This window comes from Betta splendens, chromosome 3 (assembly GCF_900634795.4).
Source record: "Betta splendens chromosome 3, fBetSpl5.4, whole genome shotgun sequence".
In the NCBI taxonomy this organism is placed as follows: Eukaryota; Metazoa; Chordata; class Actinopteri; order Anabantiformes; family Osphronemidae; genus Betta; species Betta splendens.
The window spans coordinates 5,947,592-5,963,741 of record NC_040883.2 but is presented as its reverse complement, the minus strand read 5'-3'; positions in this window follow the sequence as shown (position 1 = coordinate 5,963,741).

Genomic DNA, 16,150 nt, shown 5'->3' with positions numbered 1-16,150 from the left:
CAGCGCTTCAGGAAAAAACAGTGTCGACGTTAAAGTTGCATTATACCGTAAATCTCAATGAGGATTCTTTTTTTTTAGTTTGTGTCGTTTTCAAAGAGATGCAGTCAAAAAAATCGGACATTATATACCATTTAAGAATGAGAAGTTAGGGAAACGGAAAAAAATGTGTGAGAGCAATACTGTGGAAAATCACACATGGTACAATAGGTACAACAGCGCAAGTAAAAATGTTCTGATGTTATTTAGGTTGTTCATTAATTCGCAATGAGAGATCAATGCCGAACAAAGCAGAGATTTTCAATTAGGAGAGCAGCCAACAATAACCTAGTTTATTCTATAAGCTCTTTAACTGGTAGCAATGTAGTGCCTCCACTTTAATGTAGTGTAGAAAAGTACTACATGAAATTTGCAGTAAATACTACGGTAGCATTTTAGACCTTTACTGTAATACTTGAGTGAACGCACTTTACATACAGGACACAGCATCTGAGTTACAGACACCAAATACTTTCAGACAGTTACGTCATCTCAGACAGAGATGCTAATAGGCCAACATTTACTTCTCAGTTCCCAAGTGCTTACATTTAAGCTATATCTGCAGTTATACTTCAAATATATACAGTATACTGTATGTGTATACATATACACACACATATATATATAATGAAGAGAATCAGTGCAATCAAGGCAGCTGACCTTGCACTCACACCGAGACTCTATTTTCTGTTCCACTTTTGTACTTTCCAAAGGAAGTGAAATTATCCACTGTCATGAATATAACGTTCTCACACAAAAACATTCAGAACCTCTTTTAACCCCTATACTCTGTGTTGAACATGTTTACACAGTCATATGCTGAGTAATGATGATAAGCAAATGAGCCCTTCGAGCAGCACAATCTCTGGAAATCTACAGGACATGGCGGCTCGCGATACAGTTCTACAATTGTGCTTCTATTGTTGAAAACAGTAGGGGGAGATGCAACTCTCTTCTGAAACAACACGGGGGCAATTTAAGAAATATTTAATTATTATGAGCAACTGCAGATGCTTGATGCAGGTAAGAATGTGTCAGGAGAGACAGCATTCAGGCGTAGATGAAAGACAGTGAAGCATGGGGGTGTGTTCACTTTGTAACACAAGCAACATTCACTGTGATACAAACAAGGTGTGATGGGAGATATAGTGAAAAGACAATATGACGCCTATTGATTTCTAAACAAAGTTAAGCCCTAATAGATTCAGATACACACTTCAGAGCCAAGCATTTCAAAGTTATCCCAATGCTTCTGTTGCAGAGGCATTCAGTGATTAATATATTTGTCTAAACTCCTTTTACATGCAATTATTTAAATTTATTTCTAATAAATGAAAATTGCTTGTATAGATTCTCCTATTAGTAATAAACTCTTAAACCGTCTACCCTGTTTTAATGCAAACATTGCCTCAGTAAGTTGTATCTAATCTAAACGAGGGGCATTCGGGTCTCATTATATTGTTGCTCAGGCAGTGCATTTGTCATTTTTCAAAGGTCAAACAGTAATCCAATTACTGTATAGTCTGACTTATTTTTCTTACACAATACAATAAAACTAAAAAAAACAACATACAAAAGTTAGGATTATAAACCAACTCTAGCGGCCTGGCCCTCTGTTGCATAATTTAGTCTCCCCCTTCAGTGGCCCCTTGCAGAGAGAAAGTGCTTCCGCTGGTTTACAATAGAAAACACCAGTCACCAAACGGCCACTGACTGAGCGCCAGTTCCCCTGCATCCACATTTTTATCTGTTGTACCAGCTGTAGGTTTTGCTGATTTAGATGAACTGCCCAGCTTTGAACACGGAACTCTACCCCTTGCAGGCTTTGGATTTCTGCATGGAAGGTGTGGTGTCTCCAAAGACACCCAGTGTTCACTGTTTTGGGCTAAAAACGGGTCAAAATGAAGTAGAGCAGGGAGGAAGTAAAGTCATGGGCTCATTTAAAATAGTTAGTTGAGTAACTATGATTCATTAACAAAGCAATTAGTCAACAAAACATTAGCTAAATTGAAATTGAATTGAATAGTGTAACTGCCAGATGTTTTTAAGTTTTAGTGTTTTAGCACTTATTTTGAAATCTACTTCCTGTTGTCCCTGCCTCTCAGTTGTTCCAGCTTTATAGTCATTATTAAATTATCGCTTTCTCCTGTGCCCTCCTGTCCTTTTTAAATCACCAACAGATCCATTTCCCGTCTGCCAGATTGTGGGACATCAGCGTCTACTCACCGGCCACCCTTGATCTTGTTTTCTTCCTGTTTTGCATGTTTCCTAGTACTCATTTATTAGAGTAGATCATATCCCCAGCGCTGCCTGGTGACTCTTGGCTTTGTCCCACTGCTTTTGGTTCAGTTAGGTTTTTATTCTTATGGAAACATAATCTCCCCCTTCCTGGTTTGGAATGTGCTTTTGGTGTGTGAATTACGAGTTTGCCTCGGACCCCGTGGCTTATCGTCTGGACTGGTGGATAGGCTGTAGACTAGGATAACCTGTATCCTTTTCTTTTGTATACAACCTTTGCTATGTGCCCGTTATTTTTGACTTAGAGTGTCCTTTAACTTATCACAGTGAAGTCTGTAGAGACATAGTTCGTCAAATGCTAATCATTATTATGCTCTTCTCATTATAGTCTTAAAATTATTATATAAGTGCTTTCTCCGTGAACATTTAGTACATACTGTCATTAAATAATGAGATATTTAGAAAATGATGCTTCCGTCTTTTCTGCAGGAGGAAGACAAGAACGATTAGTGGTTTCGAGCACTCCAACAGAAAACAGATATGTGAATAACAAGTAAGGTCCTTGATGTTGTTTTTTTTATATTTTGATGCCTTGCCGCCACTGGAAGTCAGTGCCATTAGTCGCTCCAGGCCATTTAGAGACACTTTACCAGACATCTGGGGTGAGAGTTTCAAATTCAAAGACTGATCAGATCACTTTGTATTTCCTGCAGAAATCAACCGAATCCCTCTCCTACAAAAATGCATCAATTAGGCCGAGAGTGGTGCTTGGTGAGAAGCACTTTTATCTAAAACGCAAAATGCTGTTTGCAGGCGTGTGGATTCTGCTGATGAGCAAGTCTCAAACGAACGTGAGTAAAATATTAACAGAACGACATTGAAGTAGGATTACAAAATTAATTAAAGAATTTGTTTTTATTACATCCACTAGTTCAAGTAAATAGCAGACAAATTAGTGACACAGCAATAAAAAATGATTAGTTGTTTACAACACAAACTGTAACGGACTGTCATTATTTATTTATTTAATTGTTAATTATTATAATGATTTATTCTGATAAACTAAACTTTTTTTTAATCAACACCACATAGTTGTGCTATAGTTTATACAGGCTGCCTTTGAACCTAGTGATCACTATCTAAACCACCTCGAGCTGAGTTAACAGAATAATGCAGATTGTAACTATAGTAACGGTCCATCAGCAGGCTTCTGTATGAGATGGGGTAATTTAATAAGGTGGAGCTCCTAAAGGGCATAGTCTGATCCCTGCAACATGCACATGCATTTATAGGACAAATGTAGTGGATTTTTATACCTCATCTTCTTTGTTGGAACTCAGTAGTGTCTGTGTTTTATTGCCAGAGCAGCATAAAGTTAGCAGAATTAAATACAGAGAAGCATGCAGGCCAAGGCCAGGCTGACCAGTCGAGTCAGATAACCGGCTAGACAGACAAGGTGAACTGAGAAGTGTCGTGGAAATTTCTAATAAAGAAGCTGGTGAGAGAGTTGTCGTTTGTGTAATTTATTGTGATAAGATAAAACAATAGCGGGGACAGGAAATTAAAACATGGATGTGCAGATTCAGTAACCAGCGCTGGGGAGACCAGAACACACAGCATGAAGGTGGGACGCAAGACCCCACAATCCTCAAGTTGCTTCTGAGGATTGGAACGTCTCTCTCTGGTCCAATCAAATTTCAAGTACCACCTCGTCTCTGCCGCCGTGTGTGCAGTTGTTTACATTCTTCCACCCGGTACCGCTGGCGTCTCGCTATCAGAGAGAACGGGCAGTACTGTCAAGAGACAAATGGAAAGAACTCCTCAACCCTGGGTTTTGAGGAGTCACATAGAAGCCAGACACAGGGAGGGCCACTCAAACACAAGCATGAACCCTACTCAGCCTAAACAATCAGTCAGACACATGAAACCCATGTATGACGAGCAGAACGAGATGAACTGCACACAGACTGTACATAAGAAAATATGATAAGTAAGACACAAACTTATTAAAAAAGACCTGCTTATATATAGTCCCATGTAAAAAACGCCAACAATAAGACTGAATACCCAAAAGTCTGGACAGGCAGCAGGTACAGTAGTGTATCTCACCTCATCAATAACTAGACAATAGGTCCATTTTAGTTCCAGTGAGTTTGGTACAGAGCTCAGTAAAGGTGCCACACTGCCATCATCCACTTTATCTTTTATTTATATATATATATATATATATAATTTGATTACATTTTTGAATAAACCACAAGCTCAGTCCCCCAAGGGGCTGTAGGTTGCTTGCATTAAGTACATTACTACAGTATTCAATACCATTTGTGCGATGAAGGGAATTCATCTTGTGTCAGTGGGTGCAGTTGAGCTGCCGAGGCCCCGTCTGCACTGCTGCAGCGTCCCTGTTCCTTTGACCTATTTTCACATGTCTTTCAGATTTGTTCAAACCATTGACATGTATTAATGAACTAGACCAGATGGAACACATGCACAAAGTCAAGAACTCATCAAAGCGAAGCCGAGACGACGCAAAAGCACCTCTAAGTTTCCACGAGTCTTCTATCTTTCAAACGGTGACAGTCGCCACATTTGCATTCTCGCGGGTGCGATGCTGGTGGCACAAGGACGGTGTGCCAATAGTTTTCCATCTGCCCAGATGCCAGAGCGAGAGACGAATGGTCCGGCGGAGTCGGCCCTGCTTGTTTCCATCTTGTTAATAGTCAGGAGACTCACTGGAAGCTGATCTCCAGAGAAGTGAATAAGGAAAACATGGTCATGGAAAGAGCCAAATAGCCCTGTACACAGCAGAGAACACGTTGTTCTGCTATGCTGCCTCTGCACGCAATGAACTGCACTGGTTCTGTCCGCATTAAGATGCAAGCCAACAGTCTGCTTAATTCGAGCAAAACAGGTTCTAATTGCACTGGTGCAGAAAGCACTCAGCAGAGCTCGGTCAGAGAAGGAGAAATACTGTAATAATTGTTTCTGGCAATTTGACATGGAATTTTTATTGCCATGTGAGCCGTGCTTTGATTTCCTTGGTCACTTAATGTTGGAAAGATACTCACCAGTGCCTAATCACTAATTTGTGTGAAGTTGTGGGCGGGAGCAACAGCCTACAGTTTCCTTTGAACCAGCATTTTTGATTTATGGGACCAAGATAATGAGCTGAAAATGTGAAAGCGGCATAGACGCGCATAATGGCTTTGTGCTTCAAAGTTGAATCTGCAGTCATCAGGCCTGCATTAGCACAAGCCATTAAGGCACAATGTTAATAACAATATCGCCCGATCCCACTTTGAGTCAAATAGACTTAGCTGTGTAAGCTATATTACGTGCAGTGAGTTACCTGTTGAAAGATGAGTTGCTGTGGGAGGCGGGTTCCACAGCTGGGAGGGGCTTTAAGCCCTGCAGAGCCAGGTTGGACCCATCATTCTCACTTGGGTCCCTGCAACCTGTTTCAAGACCTTAATATTCCACTGATTAAGATAATCTCCTAAACCCTGTTTCACAAATGGGCCTTTTATACATCCATATGAGCAGAGCTCTCTCATCTGAATGAACACTGACCAAGGTCTTATATCTCCAAGAATGAGGAAATACAGAACATGTGTGTTTCAGTCTCGCTGAGCCTCCCTGTAGGAGAAACGGGGCTGCCTCTCGTTACATGAGCATATTTGATAATGCTGTAATGCATCGAGTGCCAATCTTCAGTACAGCTCCAGAAAGCCCTGTACATATTAACACTGAACTTTATTGCACACCTTGTAATTATTCCTCCTGTTCAAAGTAGCCTTGCAGGGGTCTGTTCTCAAAGCCCTTTCAGTGCATTTGATGGGGGCCGTAATCATCCTTCTGCACCAGCATACAGTGTTTTAAACTTCCTTCTGCGTGTTGTATTTATTTGGCTGTTCGAGGATCACCGCGGGCACTTTGACCGCTCTGTCATTATGCGGCTCCACAGTCAGCAAGTCGTGCTGCACTTTTTGTTCCCACACCTGGCGATCATTGCCAGCGAAGAATTCTCCCGTGCTGATGCCTTTTCGAGTTTCACTTTCATGCTCGACCTTCGTTTTGTAAGTGCTCCGGTCGGGATGTCTCCACGTGTGTTGCCGTAACTGGCACGGACCTTTCTCCGCCGCATCTCAGACGAGTGATCAGATGAATAAAACTCAGCAGTGACCAGCTGTCTGCTAGGTAGCATCTGCAGTATGACACAATGCCCAATGAAGTGTCCCCAGCCAAAGTGAAACCTATTCCTGGTGCTGTTTGCCCGATCGAATATATTTTTAAAAACCGTCAATAATAAAACTACGACAGATGGAAAGGACAAGGGATCAGGGCATCCTGTAAGTACAGACTAACCCAAATCCAGATCAAAGGCCGCTCGCTCCACAGGTTATCTCCACATCCATAACACCGGACAGCTGTTTATGATTGACGAGGATTATGCACAGTGCACACATTTCATCAGGATTTACCCTCAAAGCCACTCACTTTAGCAGCTAAATCATTTCAATTATTATTCAACTTCTGTCCTCTGGAGGTCAGCTGCTCTGTGCCCCAGCCTTCGGCAGATCAGTCATTATTATCCACAAATGGCCTTGAAGTCACACACTGAAGAGGCAGAAGGAATAGAAACCATCAGTTTTCATCTCAGAAATGACACGTACGCTTCGCTCGGATGTTCGGTCATTCAGAATCAAAATACAACGGGTAACTGTGTGAAAACTGTTACTTGGGAAGTGTTGCGTCTTAGTTACATGTTTAAATAAAGTCATTTCATTGTCAGGTTTAGTATTTTGTGGAAAAGCTGAACACAATAATGGGGCAGAAAGTGGATCTGATGCTTTGAGCTACGTCACAGTAGACGTCCTTTAGCTGGAACCATTATTACGCTCTTTAACTTGAAATGACCTTTGAACCTTGTAACGGTCTGTGGACCTTGTAGGACGTAGCCCAACGCTCATTTGGAACACCCAATTTTAAAGCTCGTCACCAGATAAATAGCCACCAATGCAAAATCTATAATAAATTACGTGTAGTTCCCTATATCACAGTAGATCATAAATACTCATTAGGTAAAGATGGTGAGAGTTGGAGGAGACGAGCAGATTAATGAGAATAAGGGAGCTTGTGTGTGTCATTGTAATGAGCTGATAATATGCCTAAACCACCAGAACCAGCTCAGCTGATAGAAACTGTGTAACATAAATGTTATTTACGCTTTGGAGGGGAATGAGGGGTTGAAGTTAATTGCTGATATATTGGAATTTATATTCACGCAGCGGTGCCCCCTGTCCTCAGCAGTGAGCTGTGACAACTGGTTATTCATTTAGTAGTGACACTCCATCACCACAAAATAATTGCCTCTCTTGCCAGAGATAATATGGGATGAAAATATTAATATGATTTAGTTAGATAGTGCATGCAAAAGTTTTATTTTAGTTTAGTGCAAGTGCTGCAGCAAGCGTCTCAAGGATGCTGAGCTTTATTACACAGCCTCGTTTCCTTTTCATTTGGTGGCGCTAGGCCTTAAATGCTGGAGAATCATAGGCCTCATAGTCATGAGGTATCTGCATTCAGATCCTGCAGGAAGGAAAAAACTTTGCATTTGCTACTGCTTGTTCACACAGAAGAATCGGTGTAGAAGCAACGCTGCAGCAAAGGCTCACGCATTTCAAAAAACTATTCCTGTGGCCCGATTCCACCCCGACGCTTCGCTCTTTGAACCTAACAGCGTTTGAAATGGCACAAGTGCGTTTGTGGAGATGGAGGATCTATTCCTCCGCAGTCCCTTTGCCTTTCGAGTTCTTAAAACCCCAAGTAAACTTTTTCTCTGGTGACAAGGACGGCGCCCAAAGGAAAGATAATGACTGAGAAGGAATCCTTTGCTTTTTTTTGTTCCTAATTTGAGATTAGAACGTATCAGCTCTACAGATTTATATTTAGCAGTATAAAAAATATTTTCCCAAAACCCTTTGAAGTCAGTGTGTATACAAGTGTATCATATCACATCACATCATGTATACCCTATGGAAACATCTTATTACCGACTATATATAAAAGGGAATTATGAAACAGCTAAATTGAGGGCATTTCAAGCTGAAGAAAGAAAGTGTCTTATCACTGAGATGAAGTCAGGGGGATGTACAGTAGTTAATAGGAAATGCATGTGGGGGTGGAAACCCTTCAGCAATGCAACTGAAGGCTTTATCTACTTCATTAATTCTCCCAAACCAGCTCACAACAGCGCAGACAGATTAACACTGCATTTAAGCTATAGCTGCCTACTTAACAAGCAAACAGTTCAGGCTCCAGCCTGACAAATGCCATTAATATTCATTTATACACGGCGAACGTCATTTCGCTTTTCCCGGGGAACTACAGCATTTTATTAGGTTCACCGCAGTCAGACAGAGTTGAGAACGACTTTGCACCACATCTCCCTCCTCTGAGCCTTTGGAGTTGAACACAAAGCTCCTCCAGAGTTTGTTTCTGGAAGGCAGCGCACTCTAAAGTGGATGATAGCGAGCGGTGCTGGTTGGGTTGGGTGCTGAGTGCAAATCAGCAGGGGCCGGACGTTCTTATCTCACCTCCCACTCGCGTCCTCACCGAGCTCCATTACTGATGACACTCATTGCCCAGTAGTGTAATGCCACGATGATCAACCATTTCCATGCCCTTGCTGGCTGCGGAGCCACATAGTAAGTGCCCTGGCATGCCACAAATCAAAAGAAAGCCATGACTTGTTATCTCGTTGCAGCGTTTTTTTTTTCCCAGCCTTTGCTGAGGAGCCATATCTTCAGCTTTGAAGTCGGAGCCACTGGCAGTGTCTCAAGCGCCGCTGCCATCAAGTGAGCGCCTCTTCATTAAATCCCTGAGCTGGTTCTAATTAAGGGCTGTATCAGGCTGGCCCTCGGTGCCGGCCACCGGGGCAGAGGACAGCGTGCCCGACACAAATGCCCCAAATCACAGTGGGGGGGCAAAAAAAAAACCCGGACGACAAGAGCCACCGTAAATATTTAATTTCCACCCTGTTTCACGATTAAACTTTAAAACTGCGCCGTCGCTGTGGTCATTAAGACGTCTTGTGTTCTTAGTCGCTGGAGGAGCAACAGGAGCCGGAGACATGAGCTGATTCCGCGTTGGTTCCCGAGCGCGATGCGACGCAAGGCTGTTTCTGTGCTGATGTTTCACTTTAAGTTAGCGTGCTGTAGCAAAGGATTGTGGGGTGGATTTCATCTGCGCCTTTCATCCTGAAACTCTCAGTTCCCTTGTCACCTACACTCATAGCTGCTCTATTTATATCTTGTAACCATAACAACTGATCTTTTCTCTTTGCCAAAGGAAACGGTTCCTGTCACTAGGTGTCTTTGTGCTTCAGATGAGAAAAAAAAAAAAAAAGTCTGCCAAAACTTTAGTTTAGCAATTAGTGTTGTCAAACCGGATGTTGATGTCACAGTATGTTAGTGTTGATAAGTGCAGCTGTTAGCGGGGATTGACATTATTATCTTACACGTGCCTCAGTGAAATCTTTCTTATGAATTTCAGACACAAAATCTTTTTGTTTTGTTGTTGTGAGGTGCTGGATATATAGTGGGTGCTGAAGGTTGATTGGCAGAGATCACAGACAGCTTCCAGACGGAGACGAGCTGCAGGCGGGTTTGATTAGTAATCTCAGATCTAAAGTGTGTTTGTTTATCAAGGTTTTGTTGAAAGAGAGAAAAAGCAATTAGGAATTAATTAGAAATTTAGGAAAACGTGCACTGTACGTGTCAATACACAGACTTATGCTGCGACACAAGCAGGTTGTGTGGAGTCTTTGCAGGCAGTCGCACTAAACGCTAGCAGTCCATCGTGTTACAGGTGTTGGACTGATTGAAGGTGAAGCCGTTGTTTCACACCGACACTTCTCCCAACTATTGCACATTCTCTGGTGAGAATTAATTGCTCCCACAGGGACCAATCCCGTGGTTCCACCCAAATGAACCTGACCAGAGTGCACCGGGGCCACGGGTGAGAGTGTTGCCATTGTGTAATGCTGCACACACATGTTGTTTGTCTCGCGAGCGTCTCCGTCACACTTTGAGATTCCAGAGATGAGGCATCAGCTCCTGTAGTAAAAGGGGAAACCTAAACCATTTTTATTTGCAACAGCAATGATGAAAAAAAACAAACAGCGCAATTTGTCTTGTGCTGTGACAGCAGGGGGGATTAAAAATGATTATCAAAATCTTATTATTTCTGAATGTGCTCTGACCTTGTTCGTAATGTAATTTGGAGCGCCTTAAAAGATTATGATGAGTCACATTCTCATTCTTAAATGAAGGAACAGACTGGTCTGCAAAAGAGGCCAAGATCAATTTTACCCAACAAATTCAATGTTTTCTTCAATGCCAGCACAAGGTTGAGCAGTTTGAGGCCCAATCTGTCCTCCCAGGAGTTTGCAAATGTTGAGATGCCGAGATGAATCCAACCGCTTTGGTTGTTTCAGACCCTGCAGTGCTGCGACGTTTCAAACACCATGAACAAAAACCAGTAGCTCAATTCTTACTGTATGGAACCAACAACAGTTGGTGCTGAAGCGAAATCTGAACATTGAATCGCATTTCTGCTGTTACACACAATTACTGCAGCGTTAGCGCTCACTGCCACAGCAAATCCCCAAATATTTTATTAGATTAAGATAATTCCAGTAATGCTTCCAGAGCGAGGTGCACAGATGTTAAATTCGTGACAGGCAGCACTGGAACGGAACCAAGCAAAAGATTTAGACTGGGTCCACCCTCAGCGCTGCAGCGGCGCTCACTGTCGCTCAGAGCCAGAAGGACCTGCATTCAAATGCGCGCTCTCTGGACTGTGGGAGGAAACGACGACAAGCAGTCAGCTTAATCGGAGGCCCCAAATTGCCTGTAGGTGTGAGCGCGTATGGGCGCCTGTCTCCACTCAATGTGTTGGCTCTGTGATAGACTCCCGACCCGTCCGGCCTGTACTCCACCTATTGCTCAGTGACAGCTGGGATAGGCTCCATCCCTTGTGAGTGGAAGTGGTTAGAGTGATGGATGGGCCTAATTTAAGGATGTAGGGTGAAGTTTGTGCCATGAGACATGTAATATGTAAATGTCATTTACACTCCGCTTGCCGTTTTTCACAGCAACAAAGAGTGATATAAGAGTGAATATACGCTATATATTCAGTGTCATAGTTTGCAGCTTTAAAACCAAACAACCAAAAACCTAACTGTCGCCCTTATCGGGCTAATGAGGCCCATAAAAGATTGCTTTAGCATTTAATTAAGCCTTTTAAGGCCTGGATGCGTGTCCAGAGAAGCTGCACTGGGTGAAAGGCGTGGCCTTTGCCTGTGGTGTCCTTCCTTCTGTAATCTAAGAGCTTCCTTTAACTGCTGCAGGTGCATCATGTAAATAATAGTGTCCAAAAATCTCTCTTCCTTTCTTCTTCTTTTCTCTTCTCTTCTAATTTCACGGATCCGGGAGTCGCTGCAGCAATAAGCACAGGAGGATGCACAAACAGGATTACTCAGTGTGGGCATCCTGGAAATCAATTCAATGCTGTTTCAGTTGTAGAAGTCGGTAAATGTGATTCATAAGCTCTCAGATCCGTGTATCCCCTAAAGTCATGTTGGGAAGTAAAACCCTGCAGTCCCTCAACGTATCACATGGAAGGTGTAGCATAAGCAAAAGTAAGCGGTGAAGCTTAATACATACATGTAAAGTACAGGTGGGATGAGATGTGTATGTTACTCACTTTCTCAGTAAGTATAGAGCAACTTTAAGTATTAGTGATAAAGTTACCCGGTCATACTGTACCTGTAGTGGTCCTAACGAGCTTAACGAGGTTTGCTGTTCCTCCAGTATCAACTCACACTAGCATCAACCACCACCGTCCTCCTTTTGAACGTGTCCTTTAAGCGAAGCCCAAATGAGTAATTGCTTTCAGAGTAATTACATTTTCCAGCATTGTTGACTGAGGAGACGCTCCGACTGTGATCACTCAGTGCAACAAAAGTCATTAATGAAAGCACCGAATGCTTTCTAACGCTGCCAGATGAAATCCCAGTGGGTAATAAATACCCCGCCCTTTCCTCACCCTCACGCCACAATCAAACAACGTCTTGTACAGCTCAGTAGGTGCGTTTCCAAACCTATCGATTTCCACTGCTTAAAATGCCAGCGACGCCGGAGCCGGGGCTTATTTTTAAAGCGGCCCGCGTTTCTATGCAGAGACAACGCTTCGTTTCCACGAGCTCAAACTGGGAGGTTTCACCCAGGATGCGTCGGTGCAAACACACACCTGGAGGAGCCTCATCACCGTCCTCACCAGCAGAGAGCCTGCGGCGGCACCTGCGCGTCGCCTCGCCTCCTCCTGTTCCTCCGTGCAATTAGCAGCCGTTTGCGCAGCGTTTCCCATAACGAGTGCGTTACTCGCTGGCGTGCAGGTGGGTCAGATGCGCCGTGTGCCAAGCGATGTGAGGACGCTGCAAGTGCCGGGTCGCCGCCTCTGTCCTCGTGTCATATACCATCTTTCACAGTGGCTGCACAGCTGCCTTCAGTGACCTTTTCACAGAGCCCCCGCGTCCACGGTGCCTCTCCTTCACCTGTGTCTGCTCCGCTACATCCTGTGCTCTTTCTAATTAGCGCAAAGTCATTAAAGCCCTCTAAAGCCCAGTACAATATCCCAGTGTCCAAATAAAAGTGATGAGAGATTAAGCAACGCCCACTGGCAAGCTGCCTTTTCTGGTATAATCACCGGCCGTAGGGTCCAACGCTGCAAACATGAGCCCAACAACAGGACCGGATAAGATCGCAGGTCCGCTCCGGTTTCACCGGGCCTCAGCCTCGATGGTCAGCGGCTGCAGTTTTAACGCAGATCCGCGGCCGCTAAAACAATTACAGCCGCACTGCATTTTGTTTGGAGACAAGATCCGACACGGCATCTTATCTCGACCGGGTTTGAAGAGCAAAGCAAATGGTGGGAAGCTGTGTGAAAAGCACGCGGCGCCTGTCATAATGGTGTCAGGATGTTCCCACCGATAAGGAGCATAATTACTTTGATGGAGGAAGAGAGGCCCACACTTAACGGGACGGTGAGGCTACAATGTAGACGTTTCACTTCCACGCACTCGCTAGCATTTATCTCCTCATCCGTTTCCTGGTGAAATTCAACCTGCAGGACTAAACGCAGCGCAGACAAAAACGACAGGACAAGCCATTCGTTATTCTGAGTATCCATAATGCACCATTGTTAATTTATCACTAAGCGCTTACTCGGCACAAACATGCCCAAACTTCAGGTGTTTCGCTGACAGGTGGAGGCCTCATCACTCAGTATTAACCACGGCGTATTATGATTTCAGCAGCACGACGGCGGCGAAGGCTGGATGACAAACGCTAGAGGAAGAAGACGCAGTTTTAAAAAACCTCACAGGAAACGATCGCAGCAGAAAAACACTTTTGGCCTTCATTAAATTTGAAGAAAAATACCCAGAAATGCACTTAGCCGGAGTCTGAGCCGTCCCCTGTGTCACAGAGCTGGATGATTGACAGCAGGAGACGAAGCTCCGCCTCCTCTCCAACGCTCACATACTGAAGTCAGAAAATAGTAGAACACATTTTGGTTATTGATTACATGGAGCCAAGCGATTTATCTGTGGTACACACGTTTGTGTAAGGTTTTTTTTTAAGCCCCTGTCGCTGCTGCTCCCGCGTTTCACCCACTAAAATGAAATTCGGCCTAATTCATTCCAGCTCTTCAAGCCGCCTGTAGCTCTGAGTCACATTTCGCCGGCTCAGTCGGGAGGTTGCCACAAATTACAGGCTGCTGAGACTGTGTCCGTCAAAAGTCAAGTCTTGGGCACAAGCGCCCTGTAAAACGCCAAACGTGTGAAACGGAAAACACGAGCGCGTCGGCTGCGGCGCCTCATCAAGTCCTCATCCAATCAATTCACGCTGTAGTGTGCAGGGAAACAGTCAATGACTGTGTTAGCGTCACTGGTAAAAGCCAGTTTAAGTCCATAGGTCTTATTTTTAATGAAACCAATGTGCTTAAATTTTACATAGAGCAAATACTGTAAATGAAAGACAGTTAAGATGCTACAGCTGCTGGAGAATGTGTTGGTTGAATGTGTGATTTTAGGGCCAGAGCAGATTTGACTTTTGTCCTTTATATCATCCAAAAACATTATTAATGGTAGTTGAATATTTACTTTAAATACCAGAATCTTCTGTCTCATCTACTCTTATCTATATTTTTATATCTATTCATCCCCTTGACTGTGCTTGGTTTTGTTTTTTTATATGATACTACTTCCGATTATGATTGGTTGTTGTACTTGTCCTTAAGTGTCACAATCTAGGACGAGCACCCTGATGGTTTGAAATACGTATCAGCTGGCCGGCCGACTGATCTCCATAGATGACTGAATGAAAAAGTCTTGGGAGAAAGTTTATGTTTTAAAATTTAAGCCAGGGCACGGAAAGAGGACATCGCATCATCGCTTAGGGAGATCGGGAGGGACGTGATCAGATGCCTAAAGGAGGCTCAGGTGCTGGAAACAGAAATTTAATGATGTCCCAGGAGGAGACGAAGCCCAAGCAGGCTGACCCTGTCAAGTCGAAGCCAAGGATCGTTACCTTGCCGGGGCACAGGACATGTAAATGGGCTTGTCCCTCTTCACACTTTGACATTTAAATGAACCAAAATAATCTACCTGATAAACGTGTTAGCGCAGCCAGCAGGAAGTGCAGGAGCGCGCGCTACTGTACGATGACGCGCTCGTCAGGCGTCAAGTGTTTGGGGCCAAACATCTCAAATGCGTCTCCAGGATCTCATTCATAGGAGACGGGCGGAGCGAAGCAGCTTGTGCAACCGCGTCGCGTGACATTGAGCCGTCCGAGCCGGCTCCGCGGTGACAGATGGTGCGGCCGGGCTGGAAAACAATGCCGAAGGACACAGCGTTGGAGATGCGGCGGGACGGCCCCGGCTCCATGCGCGCGGGCCGAGCGAAGGCGACCTCTCCGCCGCTCTCGTGACGCACTACATCAACTTTACGCCGCGCGCGCGCGCCCGGACCCAATGCGGCACGACGGCCTCCCATCGAGCGGGGTCCAAGGGTCAAACGGCAGCGCGGTCCGCCTCCTGTCAGATTTACAACGTGCAAGAGGCCCTGAGACACATTCTTACATTTTCTCATGACGGACCACGGCCTCTCCCCCAGAGATGCAATCTCTGTCATCCCCACTGGCCTTGAGGAGCCCCTTCCTACACGCTGTCAATGAGACCCAGCTACGAGGATGCTGCCACTGCAGTCGCCTCCATCTGCAATGCAGCAACTCAAGGCTCAAAGCTAGAACCATTGTTTGACTTTACAACTTCTTTGTGCCAGGCCATGTTAAGACCCATGGAGTTGAGACTTTGAGCAAACGTCTGCAAATCTCATACAAATCCATTTGTATCTTGGTTCATGCAGATAAAGAAACAAAAACGTTGTGGGAACAGTTAATCATATTATATAATATACAACTGAAATGGTATTGTATCTTATCAGATGACCAAACTATGAACTATGATTATAACATATCAAATGTTGTTTTTGACTCGTGTGAATGAGGAGGACAGAAACTTTAAGTCCTGTAACATCATATTCCATAAATATGAACCAATAACAGTCAAGTCCACACCTGCAAAAGACGCTGCAGTCATTCCCTGAACCAAGGCCTCCCCAGAGAACATTGTGCCGTGATAAACAAGTGCACGTCTGCCCACGTGCACTTGCCTTGACCCCAGACGCGTTCAAAGGCAGGAGATGCATTTTTTGCCACGCGTGAAATCTCTTTACCTCATTGCTTCTCGC